At 51.4% G+C, this 17,333-nt stretch overlaps 1 protein-coding gene across 5 annotated transcripts in view; it reads left to right on the top strand.

The window, feature by feature from the left end:
* Positions 1–8,971: 8,971 nt before the first annotated feature.
* The window catches only part of USP54 (ubiquitin specific peptidase 54), a 176,617-nt gene continuing 168,255 nt past the window's right edge, over positions 8,972–17,333 (top strand). For 3 of the 5 annotated variants that reach the window (XM_073560034.1, XM_073560036.1, XM_073560033.1), the window contains exon 1: positions 8,974–9,234. The gene's annotated coding sequence lies outside the window, so the exon portion shown is untranslated. Of the gene's footprint in view, positions 9,235–17,333 lie in introns of all 5 variants that reach the window. The other 2 variants (XM_073560038.1, XM_073560035.1) reach the window with 2 other exon arrangements.

Genomic DNA, 17,333 nt, shown 5'->3' with positions numbered 1-17,333 from the left:
CCCTCCTAGGGCCCCCTCTCCTCTGAGCTTTCCAATCCACCACCTTGTGCCCATCAGAGGCATAGGCCTCAGACTTGTCCGAAGGCAAGTCTGATGTCCCGGCAGGTGACACGGAAAACCATTACACATGGAAGGTATCAGAGGCGGCAAGATCACCAGGTTTAAGAAGGGACAAGTGAGAGACAACGGGAGCGGATAAATTGCCAGGAGCAGAAGTAGTAGTGGAACGCCGCAGTGTGTCGGCGGGCGTCATCACTCTCGGTTTAAGGAGGGTATTCCGAGCACAAGAGGCACATGCCCGAATATATTTTTTAGTGTCCTGAGCCCTGTGCGGCCACCAATAAGACCCTGCCAGGAGTTTTGTGGTCTGCATGTAGCCACAGTGACCACCCGCCCTGGACGCGTGTGCCCACGCGAGAACCTTCGGCAGAAGGCGAGGGGGGACAAAGGTCTTGCCCGGCGGCACAGAGTTTGGCCATTGCGGGGCCCTGTTATCCTGGGGAACAGAGTGCTGACAGTGGTAACCGCGAGTGGGACTTAGTGCCGGATGCGCCTCGAGGCTGGCGCGAGACACCTCCATGGGCTCTGGGAGTGAACACTCTGGCTCAGGTAATTACAGAGGTTCAAAAAGGTTGGGAGCCGAAGCAACCTTCTGTCTGGTTTGAGCACGCTCCAGTCCGCGCTACGAAAAACGGAGATCAATGCGGGTGGCAATGGTAATCAGCTCCTCCAGACTTACCGGAACCTCTCTGGTAGACAGAGCATCCTTAACATGCTCCGCTAAACCTCTCCAAAACACAGGGATGAGGGCTTTATCAGACCACTCCAGCTCAGAAGCCAGTGTCCGAAAACGAATGGCATACTGGCTAACCGAGAGATACCTAAGTTAATGCAAGTAGCTGAAGAGAGGTATCGTGCGTGACCCGTGGTCCCAGGAAGACCTGCTTGATAGATGGTAAGAACTGAGCAGCGGTCTGAGCCTCTGGGTCACCACGCTCCCATAGTAGCGTGATCCACTCCAACGCCCTGCTCGACAGTAGGGAAACAATAAACCCCACCTTGCCACTGACTGGCGCTGACTATCTCTCTAGTTCCCTATCCACATGCGTAATATCAGAGGGAAGGGAATCATAATAAGTCAGTCACCAGAGTCATACATCCATCACCATTCACACATCTAGCAAGTAAAGTCTATACTAGCGCATGGCCGAACGGTCATGCGCGCTTTTTATAGCCGGGACCTTCGGGAAGCTTCCAGATCTCCAAGATGGACCAATGAGATCTGGAGCAGGACCTGGGCACATGACTCCCGATCTCCAATGGGAGATCGTCTTGTGAGCATGCCCAGTAGGAGAACAGAGGGACTTAGTCTCTGGAGTGATCTTCTGCAAAGCAATCTCGTCTGCGGTAGATAGACAGCAGGAGACCGCAGAATGTGAGGCTCTGGATTCCTGCAGAGCAGATGCAGAAACCTGACGCCTATCACTCACATACACACACGTATTCACATACACACACACGTACTCACATACACACACGTGTTCACATACACACATGTATTCACATACACACACACGTACACACACGTATTCACATACACACACACACACGTATTCACATACACACACACACTCACATACACGTATACACATACACACATGTACTCACACCCACATGTACTTACACACACACGTACACACACTTCCCTCCCAATGCGATAGCATCGGGCACACCTCTAGTTTATTAATAATCAATAAAAGGTTTTGTCTGGTGAAAAGAAGTTATCATCTACCCACAGGATCAGTGATAATGGATTGGTAGTGTCTGTGTCGGCCTCCACTATGCCGGGGTGTAATTGCGGCCAACGATCATGGTGGTCTCTCTGCCCTGTAGGTCGTCCTCAGTAGAATAAAAAGGGAAAAGTTGTGGAAGGGATGCTGAATCAGCTTGTCTCAATAAGCGATGTCCAGACCTCAGGTGCAACGGAAAAAAAAAATTGCTTTTACTGGAGCAGTTGATGATGATTACAGCTTTCCACAGTTAAGCATTACACTGAGCCAAAAGCCCTTCATGGTGTGATGAGCCCAGCTCTGATCTAACAATGTGTAGTAGCTCTCACTCACTGATCTCACGTTAGTAGCACTAAAACCTCTCCTCTCAGCTTGGACTTTGGCATCCATGGCACCTCAGGCTTACAGGAAAGTCCCTCAGCTCTCTTCCCACAGCTGGCAACTAAGGATCAAGACATCACTCCTCTGGTCCCTGACGTCTGGCAGTTGGGCACTTTTTGAACCGCGCATGACACTGTGTTATGCAGCTGCACAGATTTTATAGGAGTCCAGTGACCACTGCAAAGGCACTGGCTGGCCTCCTTGATCTTCAGCACCATTCAATCCTAGAGGTGCAAGATTGCTTTCCCCTGTGCTTGGTAGTTTTCCTGTGGGGAGTTGCTACCCACCAGACTTCACAATAGCGCTTACACTAATTACATTTGTGTGTGTAAAAATGGCTAAAGAGCTGGCTTCTCACACCATCAGAATTCACAAACATGTGAGATGCCTGATTTTGCAGGGCGCCACAGCTGGGGCGGACATACCGCATGTGCAGCCGGTGCGGCTGCATCGGGGAAGGGGGCCCCTTCAGGATGGCTAATGAGGGCAATCTGGCCTGTTTATCTGGCCCCGAGGGGGCCCCTGGCCAGATTGCCCTTATGTGGGGCTCCGCTGCCTGCAAGAGAAAATGGCAGTGGAGCAGAGCTGCAGTGATCCGTACTGCTCACTGCCCGCGCTTCCTGTCACTCAGTCAGCAGCGCGGCTGGATGACGTCATCATTCAGCGCCGTGGCAGAGAAGCTGCCGGCGATGGTGATACGGCGGGAGAGCGTGCAGAAAGGTGCTGTGTGTGTGTCGCTGCGGGGAACGTGCAGAGAGGTGAAAGGTGTTGTGTGTAGATGGATGAGAGGGCAGTGATAGGGGAGAGGGCAATGATGGGGGCGGTGGGGGAGAAAGCAATGATGGCGATAGTTGAAAGGACAATGATGGGGTGGTGGGGGAGAAGGCAATGATGATGGTAGTGTAAAGGACAATGTCGGGGTGGTGGAGGTGAAGGAAATGATGGTGGAAGTTGAAAGGACAATGATGGGGGTGGTGGGGGAGAAGACAATGATGGAGGTGATGGAGAAGGCAATGATGAGGGTGGTGGTGGAGAAAGCCATGATGGAGGAAGTGGGGGAGAAGGCAATGATGGTGGCAGTGGAAAAGACAATTGTGGGGGTGGTGGTGAAGGAGGTAGTGATGAAAGTTGTGGAAAGGGCAATGATGGGTGTTGCTAATTCACTTTCTGGCCTACCTCTGGTTGCTGGTGAAGGTAGTGGAGATGGTTGTATTGACAGAGGGGTCGCGAGTTCTCTTTCCGGGCTCCCTCTGATGGTTACAGGAGTTAATGGAGCTGATCTAATTGACAGAGACCTGCCACCTGATAATGAGGACGATTGGACACTGGGAGTTTCTGACTGGATTTAAGACATCCGACTCCCCCTATCCCTGCTGGTGATTTTTTCCTGCCTCCTGAGGTCTTAGTTTCCAGCTCAGTCCCTGCATGCTCAAGCTAAGTGTTCTTTTGCTATTGTTCACATTTGATTTGGTTTTGTCTATTCCAGTTTTGTGTGGTCAGCCAGCCCCGGCTGGGGCTGTGCTGAATTTCCATCCTTATGTTACAGTTTGTGCCAGTTTGTTTTTGTCCCTTATTAGATTGGCCTCTCTTTGCTCTGTTTTCAGAATATACCAGAGTGCTGATATAGTGGGCGAAGTCTATTGACTAGTTAGTTTGGGCCCCATCGTTTGCTCAGCCTATTTTCCTACCTGCGTTTGTGTTTTCATCTTGTCTCACCGACAATATATGTTTGGGGGCTATCTATTCCTTTGGGGTCTGCTCTGGGGCATTTTAGATTTCCCCTTTCTTGCAATTCCTCAGACAGTTCTTTGGTCTTCTTTCTTTTCTCCATGCTCAATGTGGTACACACAAGGACACAGGACAGAGGTTGAGTCAACTTTAATCCATGTCAGCTGGCTGCAAGTGTGATTTAGTTATTGCCAACACCTGTTAGGAGCCACAGGTAAGTTACAGGTGCTATTAACTACACAAATTAGAGAAGCATCACATGATTTTTCGAACAGTGCCAATACTTTGTCCACCCTCTTTTTCATGTTTGGTGTGGAATTATATCCAATTTGGCTTTAGGACAATTCTTTTTGTGTTTTTTCATTTAAGGCAAATTAAATGAAGATAATAATACCAAAGAATTTGTGTTTGCAATCATTTTCAGGAAGAAACTGAGTATTATCTGACAGAATTGCAGGGGTGTCAATATTTTTGGCCACAACTATATATATATATATCTTTGTCACCTTTAGGAGAGGGGCAGGGGCCCACATTTCTCGCATGGGAGCCCCAAGCTGTTAGTGTCTGCCCCTGCGCCACAGTATTAGTCTGACAGCTGGCACCACTCCGCCGATGAAGGTATTTTTATCCTCGATAGGGCACTTTTCTTCGTTAGAATGAGGTTGTGCGTCAGATGCCTGACTACTGCTAAATTCATTGTCTATGGTGCTGTCAAAAAAACAAGCAAAACGCTTGGTAGCCCCCATAGTGTGTGGAATGGCAGTTGGGAATGCACACTGCTGCGCCACATTAATCGCAGATCAGTGCAGGCCCCAGATGTCAGACCCCCCAACAATAAACTGAGTTATCATCTATCCTGAAGATAGTTCATAGCTTGTTTTCACCAGACAACCAACCCCTTTAAGGATTCAGGAGTTATGCACAAGGTGTGAGCCACAGACACTTCATGTGTCAACTCTGTATGGCTCCAATTCCTGGAAAAATTTCTTGTCCTGTGAGCGGACAGAGTCCGTCCTCCCGCAGGTCCTGTGAGGGGACAGAGCCCGTCCTCCCGCAGGTCCTGTGAGGGGACAGAGCCCGTCCTCCCGCTGGTCCTGTGAGGGGACAGAGCCCGTCCTCCCGCTGGTCCTGTGAGGGGACAGAGCCCGTCCTCCCGCTGGTCCTGTGAGGGGACAGAGCCCGTCCTCTTGCAGGTCCTGTGAGGGGACATAGCATGTCCTCCCGTTGGTCCTATGAGGGGATATAGCCCGTCCTCCCGCAGGTCCTGAGGGGACATAGGACATCCTCCTGCAGGGTTTGTGAGGGGACATAGCCCGCCCTCCCGCAGGGCCTGTGAGGGGACATAGGCCATTCTCTTGCAGGTTCTGTAAGGGGACATAGCCTGTCCCCCCGCTGGTCCTATGAGGGGATATAGCCTGTCCTCCCTCAGGGCCTGTATGGTAATATAGCCCGTCCTTTGCAGGTCCTGTGAGGGGACATAGCCCGTCCTCCCGCAGGGCCTGTGAGGGGACATAGCCCGTCCTCCCGCAGGGCCTGTGAGGGGACATAGCCCGTCCTCCCGCAGGGCCTGTGAGGGGACATAGCCCGTCCTCCCGCAGGGCCTGTGAGGGGACATAGCCCGTCCTCCCGCAGGGCCTGTAAGGTAATATAGCCCGTCCTCCCGCTGGTCCTGTGAGGGGACACAGCCCGTCCTCCCGCTGGTCCTGTGAGGGGACACAGCCCGTCCTCCCGCTGGTCCTGTGAGGGGACACAGCCCGTCCTCCCGCTGGTCCTGTGAGGGGACACAGCCCGTCCTCCCGCTGGTCCTGTGAGGAGACACAGCCCGTCCTCCCGCTGGTCCTGTGAGGGGACACAGCCCGTCCTCCCGCAGGTCCTGTGAGGGGACACAGCCCGTCCTCCCGCAGGTCCTGTGAGGGGACACAGCCCGTCCTCCCGCAGGTCCTGTGAGGGGACACAGCCCGTCCTCCCGCAGGTCCTGTGAGGGGACACAGCCCGTCCTCCCGCTGGTCCTGTGAGGGGACACAGCCCGTCCTCCCGCTGGTCCTGTGAGGGGACACAGCCCGTCCTCCCGCTGGTCCTGTGAGGGGACACAGCCCGTCCTCCCGCTGGTCCTGTGAGGGGACACAGCCCGTCCTCCCGCAGGTCCTGTGAGGGGACACAGCCCGTCCTCCCGCAGGTCCTGTGAGGGGACACAGCCCGTCCTCCCGCAGGTCCTGTGAGGGGACACAGCCCGTCCTCCCGCAGGTCCTGTGAGGGGACATAGCCCGTCCTCCCGCAGGTCCTGTGAGGGGACATAGCCCGTCCTCCCGCTGGTTCTGTGAGGGGACATAGCCCGTCCTCAGTCAGGTCCTGTGAGGGGACATAGCCCATCCTCCTGCTGATTCTGTGAGGGGACATACCCCGTCCTCCCGCTGGTCCTGTGAGGGGACACAGCCCGTCCTCCCGCTGGTCCTGTGAGGGGACACAGCCCGTCCTCCCGCTGGTCCTGTGAGGGGACACAGCCCGTCCTCCCGCTGGTCCTGTGAGGGGACATAGCCCGTCCTCCCGCTGGTCCTGTGAGGGGACACAGCCCGTCCTCCCGCTGGTCCTGTGAGGGGACACAGCCCGTCCTCCCGCTGGTCCTGTGAGGGGACACAGCCCGTCCTCCCGCTGGTCCTGTGAGGGGACACAGCCCGTCCTCCCGCAGGTCCTGTGAGGGGACACAGCCCGTCCTCCCGCTGGTCCTGTGAGGGGACACAGCCCGTCCTCCCGCTGGTCCTGTGAGGGGACATAGCCCGTCCTCCCGCAGGTCCTGTGAGGGGACATAGCCCGTCCTCCCGCTGGTTCTGTGAGGGGACATAGCCCGTCCTCCCGCTGGTCCTGTGAGGGGACATAGCCCGTCCTCCCGCTGGTCCTGTGAGGGGACATAGCCCGTCCTCCCGCTGGTCCTGTGAGGGGACATAGCCCATCCTCCTGCTGCTTCTGTGAGGGGACATACCCCGTCCTCAGGCAGGTCCTGTGAGGGGACATAGCCCGTCCTCCCGCTGGTCCTGTGAGGGGACATAGCCCGTCCTCCTGCTGGTCCTGTGAGGGACACAGCCCATCCTCCCGCTGGTCCTGTGAGGGGACATAGCCCGTCCTCCCGCTGGTCCTGTGAGGGGACATAGCCCATCTTCCTGCTGCTTCTGTGAGGGGACATACCCCGTCCTCAGGCAGGTCCTGTGAGGGGACATAGCCCGTCCTCCCGCTGGTCCTGTGAGGGGACATAGCCCGTCCTCCTGCTGGTCCTGTGAGGGACACAGCCCGTCCTCCCGCTGGTCCTGTGAGGGGACATAGCCCGTCCTCCCGCTGGTCCTGTGAGGGGACATAGCCCATCCTCCTGCTGCTTCTGTGAGGGGACATACCCCGTCCTCAGGCAGGTCCTGTGAGGGGACATAGCCCGTCCTCCCGCTGGTCCTGTGAGGGGACATAGCCCGTCCTCCTGCTGGTCCTGTGAGGGACACAGCCCATCCTCCCGCTGGTCCTGTGAGGGGACATAGCCCGTCCTCCCGCTGGTCCTGTGAGGGGACATAGCCCGTCCTCCCGCTGGTCCTGTGAGGGGACATAGCCCGTCCTCCCGCTGGTCCTGTGAGGGGACATAGCCCATCCTCCTGCTGCTTCTGTGAGGGGACATACCCCGTCCTCAGGCAGGTCCTGTGAGGGGACATAGCCCGTCCTCCCGCTGGTCCTGTGAGGGGACATAGCCCGTCCTCCTGCTGGTCCTGTGAGGGACACAGCCCATCCTCCCGCTGGTCCTGTGAGGGGACATAGCCCGTCCTCCCGCTGGTCCTGTGAGGGGACATAGCCCATCTTCCTGCTGCTTCTGTGAGGGGACATACCCCGTCCTCAGGCAGGTCCTGTGAGGGGACATAGCCCGTCCTCCCGCTGGTCCTGTGAGGGGACATAGCCCGTCCTCCTGCTGGTCCTGTGAGGGACACAGCCCGTCCTCCCGCTGGTCCTGTGAGGGGACATAGCCCGTCCTCCCGCTGGTCCTGTGAGGGGACATAGCCCATCCTCCTGCTGCTTCTGTGAGGGGACATACCCCGTCCTCAGGCAGGTCCTGTGAGGGGACATAGCCCGTCCTCCCGCTGGTCCTGTGAGGGGACATAGCCCGTCCTCCTGCTGGTCCTGTGAGGGACACAGCCCATCCTCCCGCTGGTCCTGTGAGGGGACATAGCCCGTCCTCCCGCTGGTCCTGTGAGGGGACATAGCCCGTCCTCCCGCAGGACCAGTGAGGGGACATAGCCCGTCCTCCCGCTGGTCCTGTGAGGGGACATAGCCCGTCCTCCCGCAGGACCAGTGAGGGGACATAGCCCGTCCTCCCGCTGGTCCTGTGAGGGGACATAGCCCGTCCTCCCGCAGGACCAGTTAGGGTACATAGCCCGTCCTCCCGCTGGTCCTGTGAGGGGACATAGCCCGTCCTCCCGCTGGTCCTGTGAGGGGACATAGCCCGTCCTCCCGCTGGTCCTGTGAGGGGACATAGCCCGTCCTCCCGCAGGACCAGTGAGGGGACATAGCCCGTCCTCCCGCAGGACCAGTGAGGGGACATAGCCCGTCCTCCCGCTGGTCCTGTGAGGGGACATAGCCCGTCCTCCCGCAGGACCAGTGAGGGGACATAGCCCGTCCTCCCGCTGGTCCTGTGAGGGGACATAGCCCGTCCTCCCGCTGGTCCTGTGAGGGGACACAGCCCGTCCTCCCGCTGGTCCTGTGAGGGGACATAGCCCGTCCTCCCGCTGGTCCTGTGAGGGGACATAGCCCGTCCTCCCGCAGGACCAGTGAGGGGACATAGCCCGTCCTCCCGCTGGTCCTGTGAGGGGACATAGCCCGTCCTCCCGCTGGTCCTGTGAGGGGACACAGCCCGTCCTCCCGCTGGTCCTGTGAGGGGACATAGCCCGTCCTCCCGCAGGACCAGTGAGGGGACATAGCCCGTCCTCTCGCTGGTCCTGTGAGGGGACATAGGCCGTCCTCCCGCCTGCAGCAGCAGCGCCCCCTCCCTCCTCTCGTAGAACTGCTCGCTCTGTCCTGCACGCTCAGCCTCACTGTCCCCGCCGAGCTGCGGCACAGAGGACGCTCTCCCGCTCACCCAGTGGTCGGATCTGCAGCCCCTTTAAGAAGCACAATGACCTGTGTGTGGGAGGAGGGGCCGCGTCCTGACAATCAGGTGCACGGCTGAAGAAAGGATGATGTCATCTCTGTAACGAGAGAGACCTGCCCGGGAGGAGGAGGAGGAAGGCCGGAGAAGACGGAGCAGAGCGGGAGGTCTCCCTAATTGCAGCCTCCGGATGGGAGGATGAGGAGCCGCTCCGAGTCGGTGACGGTGAGTTCCCGCCTTTGCTCGTGCCTCATGAAGGTGACACACAACTTCTTATATAAGGACTGCAGGCCGCACAGCGCAGCCCCGGAGCCGGCACTGGCACTGCCCTCCGGGCCCAGCGCTGCCTGACCCGCCGCAGCCTGTCTGCAGCCGGACACGGAGATGCCCAGCGAGTTGCCATGCTGCTGGTCACTTCTGCCATATATATAGCCATGTTACTAGGCGGCGCTGAGAGGAGGAGGAAGAGGAGGAGGGCTGCCTCCCTGCTGTACCAGGGCATGTACAGATGGAGGAGAAGGCCCTGCTGTGCCCATGTGCAACTTGTGGCTCTCCTGAATGCTGGGACTAGTAGTACTACATCAGCTGTACATATCTGGAGGGGGTATCTTGTAATGTGCTCTTGTAGAAAATGACAATTCCTGCTTTCCATCCTCAGCCCTGTCAGCTGTGATATCTGTATCTGGGAAAGCTGAGTGACACCGATATGGCCACCATTACTGTGGTAAGGACGGTGTCACTTGGCTTACCCGGCAGGACTACCTGATTACACAGCCGTATGGGATATGCCATGCATCGCTGCTGCAACACAAGGCATCCCTTCCATTCAGGACTTGAGGAAAGCTGGGTGATGTAAGGACCTTTCCAGCACTCAGGGTGCTGTCTGCCATCTGTTCCTGATCAGTGGCTGCTCCATATTTCCATTTCGCCAGCAATTTTTAAGCTGTGTTGACCCAGAGATGGGTAACATACCATAGCCTCGTGCGATGCGCCTTTGGAGCCGGGTAGTTTTCGGTCTTATCATCCCCTTCACTTTTTCTTAATTTTCCATTGATTTATCCGTATGAAGGCCATTCATGTCAGCAGTGGCGTAACTACAAAGTTATGGGCCCTGGTGCTATCTTTCATATGGGGGCCCCCCATGCCAAAATACACGCACATCTCCGTACACCTCGTACACACGCTGCTCCACTCGGTACACCCCGCGCGCACACGCGGATCTGCTCCGTCCACACTGTAAACCCCTCCTGACCCCACACAGAAACTTACCTCATCCAGCACCATGACAACCAGCACAGCAGAGTCCTGCAGACATGGAGGCTCCTGATCATGTGACCACTGACTCCTCCCCTCCTGTGACCTCATCACAGGTCTTGTGCCACAGAAGAGTACAGAGCCTAGCAACGTTATTGCAGGCTGTAAGGGGCTTTGGTGGGTGCATATGGGGGGGGCGTGGCGGCTCAGTGCAGTGCAGGAAGAATAGACTCCCTGGCGGGGGTCAAAAACGAGAATCAGGACGGTTGGGAAGGAGATATGGTCTGACCTGCCGGGCCTCTGACTTCCCCCGGTCGCAGTGGCGACTGCTGTGACCGTAGGAGTTACGCCCCTTCATGTCAGCATATAATGTGCTGAAAACAGGAAATGTGTTGGGTTTTGCTTTTATGGGGCTCATTGTGCTGTAAATAATTATAGTGGATAAAAAACAGAACATTAGTTTTTTGTTTTTTTTTTTGGTTTTTTTTATATGTCACCATTTTCTGAGATCCATAACCTTTATTATTTTTCCATCCCTGTTGCTGGATTAAGACTGGTGTTTTTTGTTTGAGAATTAGATTTTACTAGCTTGGCCCATGCAAAATTTTCGCACATTGGTCGTCGGGGGCGCAGGCAACTTCAGCAAATGCCAGCTGGACAAATGTAAATGTATTTCACAAGCTGATGAACACAGACAGGTGTGTATATATATATATATATATATATATATATATATATATATTGGTAATACAATAAATTGTTTTGATAAGTAGAGGCCAGAGAATGTTTTCCGGCAGGTTTATGGAAATGAATGTTTGAGCTGACCCTCTCTTTCTAAAATTTAGGACTATATCTAGGAACAGATATAAGTACTACATATTATATGGAACCCTGAGAGCATACCATCTATTATGTTTCCAATCTATAAATTTTCCTTATTCTATTCCAGGCTTTGTATTCTCTCTCCTCAAAAATGCACATTGTTCTTCCATCCTAATAATCCACCATACATTTGGCAGCGGTGCTACTTGGGTTTCGTGTATGTCAGTATGTATCTGTGTGTCGCTGCTTCTGTTGCAGCAGATGTCTTCAGATACTGCAGATGATCCCCGAACGTGGTGGACTGCGGTAGGGAATTGCTATTTTGTACTGCTTTTCACATTTGTGTAATAACGATAAGAGATAAATTCTCCGAAGCAGATGAACAATTTAGATTCCAAAACTGGATTCCAACCATGAAAAGTTACCATATGTTCTAATAAGGTAAATTTATCCTCCAGACTAAACACATGAAAAAGATCCAGAAGACACAGATGACTTTTCTCTTAACAGGAAGCCATTGTAGCAATTGTGTATCAAAGGAATACGATGCGTCGTCTTTTCTAAAATCAATTCCTCTTACCCAGGGAAATTGAACTGTATAAACCGATGAATGCCACCTTACTCGGTGGCTTCCAACCTGTGACTCTGGTCGCTCGGAGCATGCTGGGAGATGTAGTGTCGTCAGGCACAGGTATAAGACGATCACTTTGTGGGTTATACATAATTTAGTGCTAAAAATGCAAAATTGGTGAATATTTAAATTTTATGGACCCAAGTCGTTTTTTTTTCTTTTTTTTTTTTCTCAACCTATGCAAGTATGTAAAGCCTTTTAAAGACCCAAAGGGCTCATTATGAAGCGCTTATCCCATTGTTATTAAAGGGAATCTGTCACCTATTTTTTTTCGACTATAAGGCTATGTGCACACGCTGCGGATTTTTCCGTGCGGATCCACAGGTAAAACCGCAAGTAAAGTGACCAGCGGTTTTCCCCTGCGGTTTGACACGTGGACAATGGAATAGGTGTCAAACCGCAGCGGAATCCGCAGAAAGAATTGACATGTTAATTCTTTCTGCGGATTTAAAACCGTAGCTTTTCCGCAGTGAAAAAACCGCAGCATGTGCACTGCGGATTGTAAATCCTATAGACTTAGATGGTCTTACATGTAAAGCGCCATGGAATAAATGGTGCTATAACAATAAATAATAATACTGTACACTGTGGAACTGCTGCAGATCCGCAGAGGCCAAATCCGCTGCGGATCCGCAGCAGAATCCGCAGCGTGTCCACATACCCTAAAATGCGGCCACTGCCATCAGGGGCTTATCTACAGCATTCTGTAATGCTGTTGTTAAGCCCCTGATGTAACCTGAAAGAGAAGAAAAGCGAGTTATATTATACTCGCCCAGGGGTGGTCCGGGTCCGATGGGTGTCGCGGTCCGGCGCCTTCATCTAGCGATTGACGTCCTCTTCTTTGCTTCCTGTCGCTGCTCCGGCGCACTGCTCTGCCCTGTTGAGGGCAGAGAAAGTACTGCAGTGCACAGGCGCCGGGAAAGGTCAGAGAGATCCGGCGCCTGCGCACTGCAGTACTTTACTCTGCCCTCAACACTGATGGCAGTGTCCGCATCTTATATACAAAAAAAATAGGTGACAGATTCCCATTAAGAAACTGCTATAAGTTTCTTCAGCTTTTGCTAGACAGTGTTTGTCGCTCATCATTCAGAAGGACTTGGAAAACGCGTTAATTCAAAAGTTGTAGGTAATGGAAACCTGCACCATATTCTTCAGATAGCTGAATGCTTTTTTCGTATTTAGCTACTCTGTCTGATCCCAGTACACACAGATACTCCGCTTCAGCCTGTATCCTCAATAGGGAGAGAGGAATAAGTCTGCTCGTATATCTCGTGGTGGTGGTGGCTTTTTCCCCTTAAGAACTAAGCATCAAAATAAACATGCCCTGACGTCAACTAACATGGAACGCCATGTTTATTAATCTGCAAGATTTTCTAAATACACTTTCACCCAATCCCCCATAGATGCATGGAGTCTTCATCTCTTAGATTCTCTTACATCTTTGCTGAAATGTATAAATGGGGTAACAGTCTTGTTGGTTTCCATTGCAGCAAAAGCAGTAGATGAATTGTCTGCTGCATCAAGCAGTGCCCACCCCATAGCCAAAGGCTTGTATGTCTAAGCCCCAGCCCAAGCTATTCACCATTGCCTTACACACCATGCAGCACATGTAGTGTCTGTGTGAGCTACACTTCTAGGACACACTACTTCTGTGTTATACAGATACATATTGTGGCTCAAGTGGAAATCCAAGTTGTTCAACATCTGCTATTAATGGAGAAATAGGACACCAACATAAACATCAGGCATTTGGTTGGTCCTCCTGAAATTGGCTATCGTTCTTCTAAGATGTGTGGAGCAGTCTTTGCAGGTTGTTGTATTTTTAATGAAAATTATGATTGAAAAAGCATTATTTTCATTTCACACTATAGATGAAGAATCTCTAAACTCATAATATTTTTTTTTTCATAATCGTATTCAGCATTGATGGTTATGACACTTTCACGTGGTATGCACTGCAAAGTGGCCTCCAAACTCTGCCTGCCTTCTCTTTTTCTCTTTACCGACTCATTGTCCATGCTCCCTTTTTGTATGAATTCTGGCTGTGGCGGGTGGGCACTTTCAGTGTGTGCCGGCTCCTAGTTGGGTACTGTGGACGCATGACTTTCCCAAAGTATTGCTGTTGGGGCCCTGGCTCCTGTGTTGTGAGGTAGTGCCCTGTCCTTCTGCTGCACGCCTGCTCTCAGAGTTGTAGTGCTTGTAATGTGACCACTGTACTTCTCAAGGGAGCGGGCACACTACTAAAGTGCTGACCACTACACAGCCAGAATCTGTGCTCCAAGTGCATACAAACAGAGTAGGCAGGCAATTATTACACTGGGCAAAAGCAGCAGCTTGGCAGCTACCTAGATGTGATTTCATTAGAAAAATGAAGCCAAATCTCCTATTGAAGTGCACTGCAAAGTGTCAGAATCTTCAACACTGGACACAATAATGAAAGAATAATTAGTTTAGTTCCTCTTTCAAGGGAGTTTGTTTTTTCAGAAAATCCCTGTCCCCATGCGCATTTTGTTTTACAAAAAAACGAATATTACTTGCCCTCCTCAGATTCGGCACTGAGCCTCCGCTGCGGCTCCCGGTGTCTATTGCTGTCTCCAGTGCTGACTTCACATTGATATTGCTGCAGTCAGTAAGCTCAGCATCTCGTGCTGAGCAGTGCCCAATTGCTGTCTACTATGGTAGACAGGATTTTTTTTTTTTTGGCAAACAGTATACTAAAGATCTGATCTAAATCTCTGATGATGGGACACACAAACGTCTCAAGATTGAGCCCCTCATGCTCCCCTGTCAGTGACGGTGAAGTCCATGCACGACTTTCAACATTGATTTGTATGGAAATTCTGAAAATTATCAAGCGTGTTCCTATTGTTTGGAGTCAATTTATTATACATTTATGGTCCCAAGGTCCCCAATCTTTCTGACCTTGGAGCCACATCCAGCTCCCGCCTCCCTCACAGTTTTGGCAATCAAAGCCCCCCTATTCCTCATTACGGGTATTATGATGACCAAGGCTTTTCCACTGAAATCACCCCGAAGCAGTATACCAAGTTCCAAGGGTTCCCACAATACCCCCATTCAGTGTGCTCCCAACTCTGTCCCATCCAGTGTACCGTACTTAGTGCCTTGCGACAGTATTCGGCCCCCTGGAACTTTTCAACCTTTTCACATATCATGCTTCAAACATAAAGATACCAAATGCAAATTTTTGGTGAAGAATCAACAAGTGGGACACAATTGTGAAGTTGAATGAAATTTATTGGTTATTTTAAATTTTTGTGAAAAGTCAAAAACTGAAAAGTGGGGCGTGCGATATTATTGGGCACCTTTAACTTAATACTTTGTTGCGCCACCTTCTGCTGCGATTACAGCTGCAAGTCGCTTGAGGTATGTTTCTATCAGTTTTGTACATGGAGAAACTGAAATTCTTGCCTGTTCTTCCTTGGCAAACAGCTTGAGCTCAGTGAGGGTTGATGGAGATCGTTTGTGAACAGCAGTTTTCAGCTCTTTCCACAGATTCTCGATTGGATTCAGGTCTGGACTTTGACTTGGCCATTCTAACCCCTGGATATGTTTATTTGTGAACCATTCCATTGTAGATTTAGCTTTATGTTTGGGATCATTGTCTTGTTGGAAGACAAATCTCCGTCCCAGTCTCAGGTTTTTTGCAGACTCCAACAGGTTTTCTTCAAGAATAGTCCTGTATTTGGCTCCATCCATCTTCCCTGTCCCTGCTGAAGAAAAGCAGGCCAAAACCATGATGCTGCCACCACCATGTTTGACAGTGGGGATGGTGTGTTCAGGGTGATGAGCTGTGTTGCCTTTACACCAAACATATCGTTCGATTTTGGTTTCATCTGACCAGAGCACCTTCTTCCACATGTTTGGTGTGTCTCCCAGGTGGCTTGTTGCAAACTTTAAAAGACACTTTTTATGGATATCTTTGAGAAATGGCTTTCTTCTTGCCACTCTTCCATAAAGGCCAGATTTGTGCAGTGTACGACTGATTGTTATCCTATGGACAGACTGTCCCACCTCAGCTGTTGATCTCTGCAGTTCATCCAGGGTGATCATGGGCCTCTTGACTGCATATCTGATCAGTCTTCTCCTTGTTTGAGGTGAAAGTTTAGAACAGTGGTTCCCAAACTCCAGTCCTCGTGGACCCCAACAGGTCATGTTTTCAGGATTTCCTTAGTATTTCACAAGTGATGGAAGTATCATCAAGGCATCAGGAATTCTCTCACATGTGTAACACTATGGAAAGCCTGAAAACATGACCTGTTGGGGTCCACAAGGACTGGAGTTTGGGAATCACTGGTTCAGAAGGATGGCCGGGTCTTGGTAGATTTGCAGTGGTATGATACTCCTTCCATTTCAATATGATCGCTTGCACAGTGCTCCATGGGATGTTTAAAGTTTTGGAAATCATTTTGCATCCAAATCCAGCTTTAAACTTCTCTACAACAGTATCATGGACCTGTCTGTTGTGTTCCTTGGTCTTCATGATGCTCTCTGTGCTTCAAACAGAGCCCTGAGACTATCACAGAGCAGGTGCACTTATACGGAGACTTGATTACACACAGGTGGATTATATTTATCATCATTAGTCATCTAGGACAACATTGGATCATTCAGAGATCCACAATGAACTTCTGGAGTGAGTTTGCTGCACTGAAAGTAAAGGGGCTGAATAATATTGCATGCCCCACTTTTCAGTTTTTGAATTTCCACAAAAAATTTAAATAGCCAATAAATTTAATTAAACTTCACAATTGTCTCATTTGTTGTTGATTCTTCACCAAAAATTTACATTTGGTTTTTTTATGTTTGAAGCATGATATGTGGGAAAAGGTTGAAAAGTTCCAGGGGGCCAAATACTTTTGCAAGACACTGAAAATTAATTCTAAACCCCTAAGACCGGTATACATGCACCCAGATCTGTTTTCCTGTGCAGGGCTACTCACAAAATTCACCATCTGGATATCTGCGCTTCCTATATGTTTGCTGGACCTGGAGCAAATGCACCAAGCTGGCAGACAGCCGCGAGCCACAATTCATGGGACCGCGAGCCACATGTGGCTCCTGAGCTATAGGTTGGGGACCCCTGCTGTGGAAATACAATAACTTTATACAGTGGGGATGACTGCTTAAGTTTATATTCTTTCTCCCCTCTGTAGCCTAGTTATTAAGAGAGTAGGACACACACCACTAGTCATAGATGGCCATACACATCAGGTAATTGTTGGCTGACAGCTATCTCTCCCATACTCGGCGTAATAAAAATGTTGCTGACTCCCTCCCCCTTCATCCACATGTGATATAAATAAGATAATCTGAATTATTTTATTTTTATAGTCACATTTCTTAAGACCGCATATTTCCAAATCAGTTACATCACATGGCAGCACCTTGTGTTCCCGGAACTGAGGAAAAAAACCTCAAATCTTGTGGTTAGCATTCATTGATAAACAAGGTTTTGGAGGAGCTCAGTGAGTAGGTGTCTATCCAGATGGAAATGTGATGTGAATGTTCCCATTGGATCAGGTACAAGAGAGCTATAGGATTCATACCTAACCACATTCCCATGAGCGGCAGCCTACAGGAAGTTTTATCTGGCAGG

This window comes from Dendrobates tinctorius, unplaced genomic scaffold, assembly GCF_039654945.1.
Source record: "Dendrobates tinctorius isolate UK_male_01 unplaced genomic scaffold, ASM3965494v1 ptg000292l, whole genome shotgun sequence".
Classification (NCBI taxonomy): domain Eukaryota; kingdom Metazoa; phylum Chordata; class Amphibia; order Anura; family Dendrobatidae; genus Dendrobates; species Dendrobates tinctorius.
Note: the sequence above shows the minus strand (reverse complement) of the source record. Positions and strands in the feature narration are given on the sequence as shown.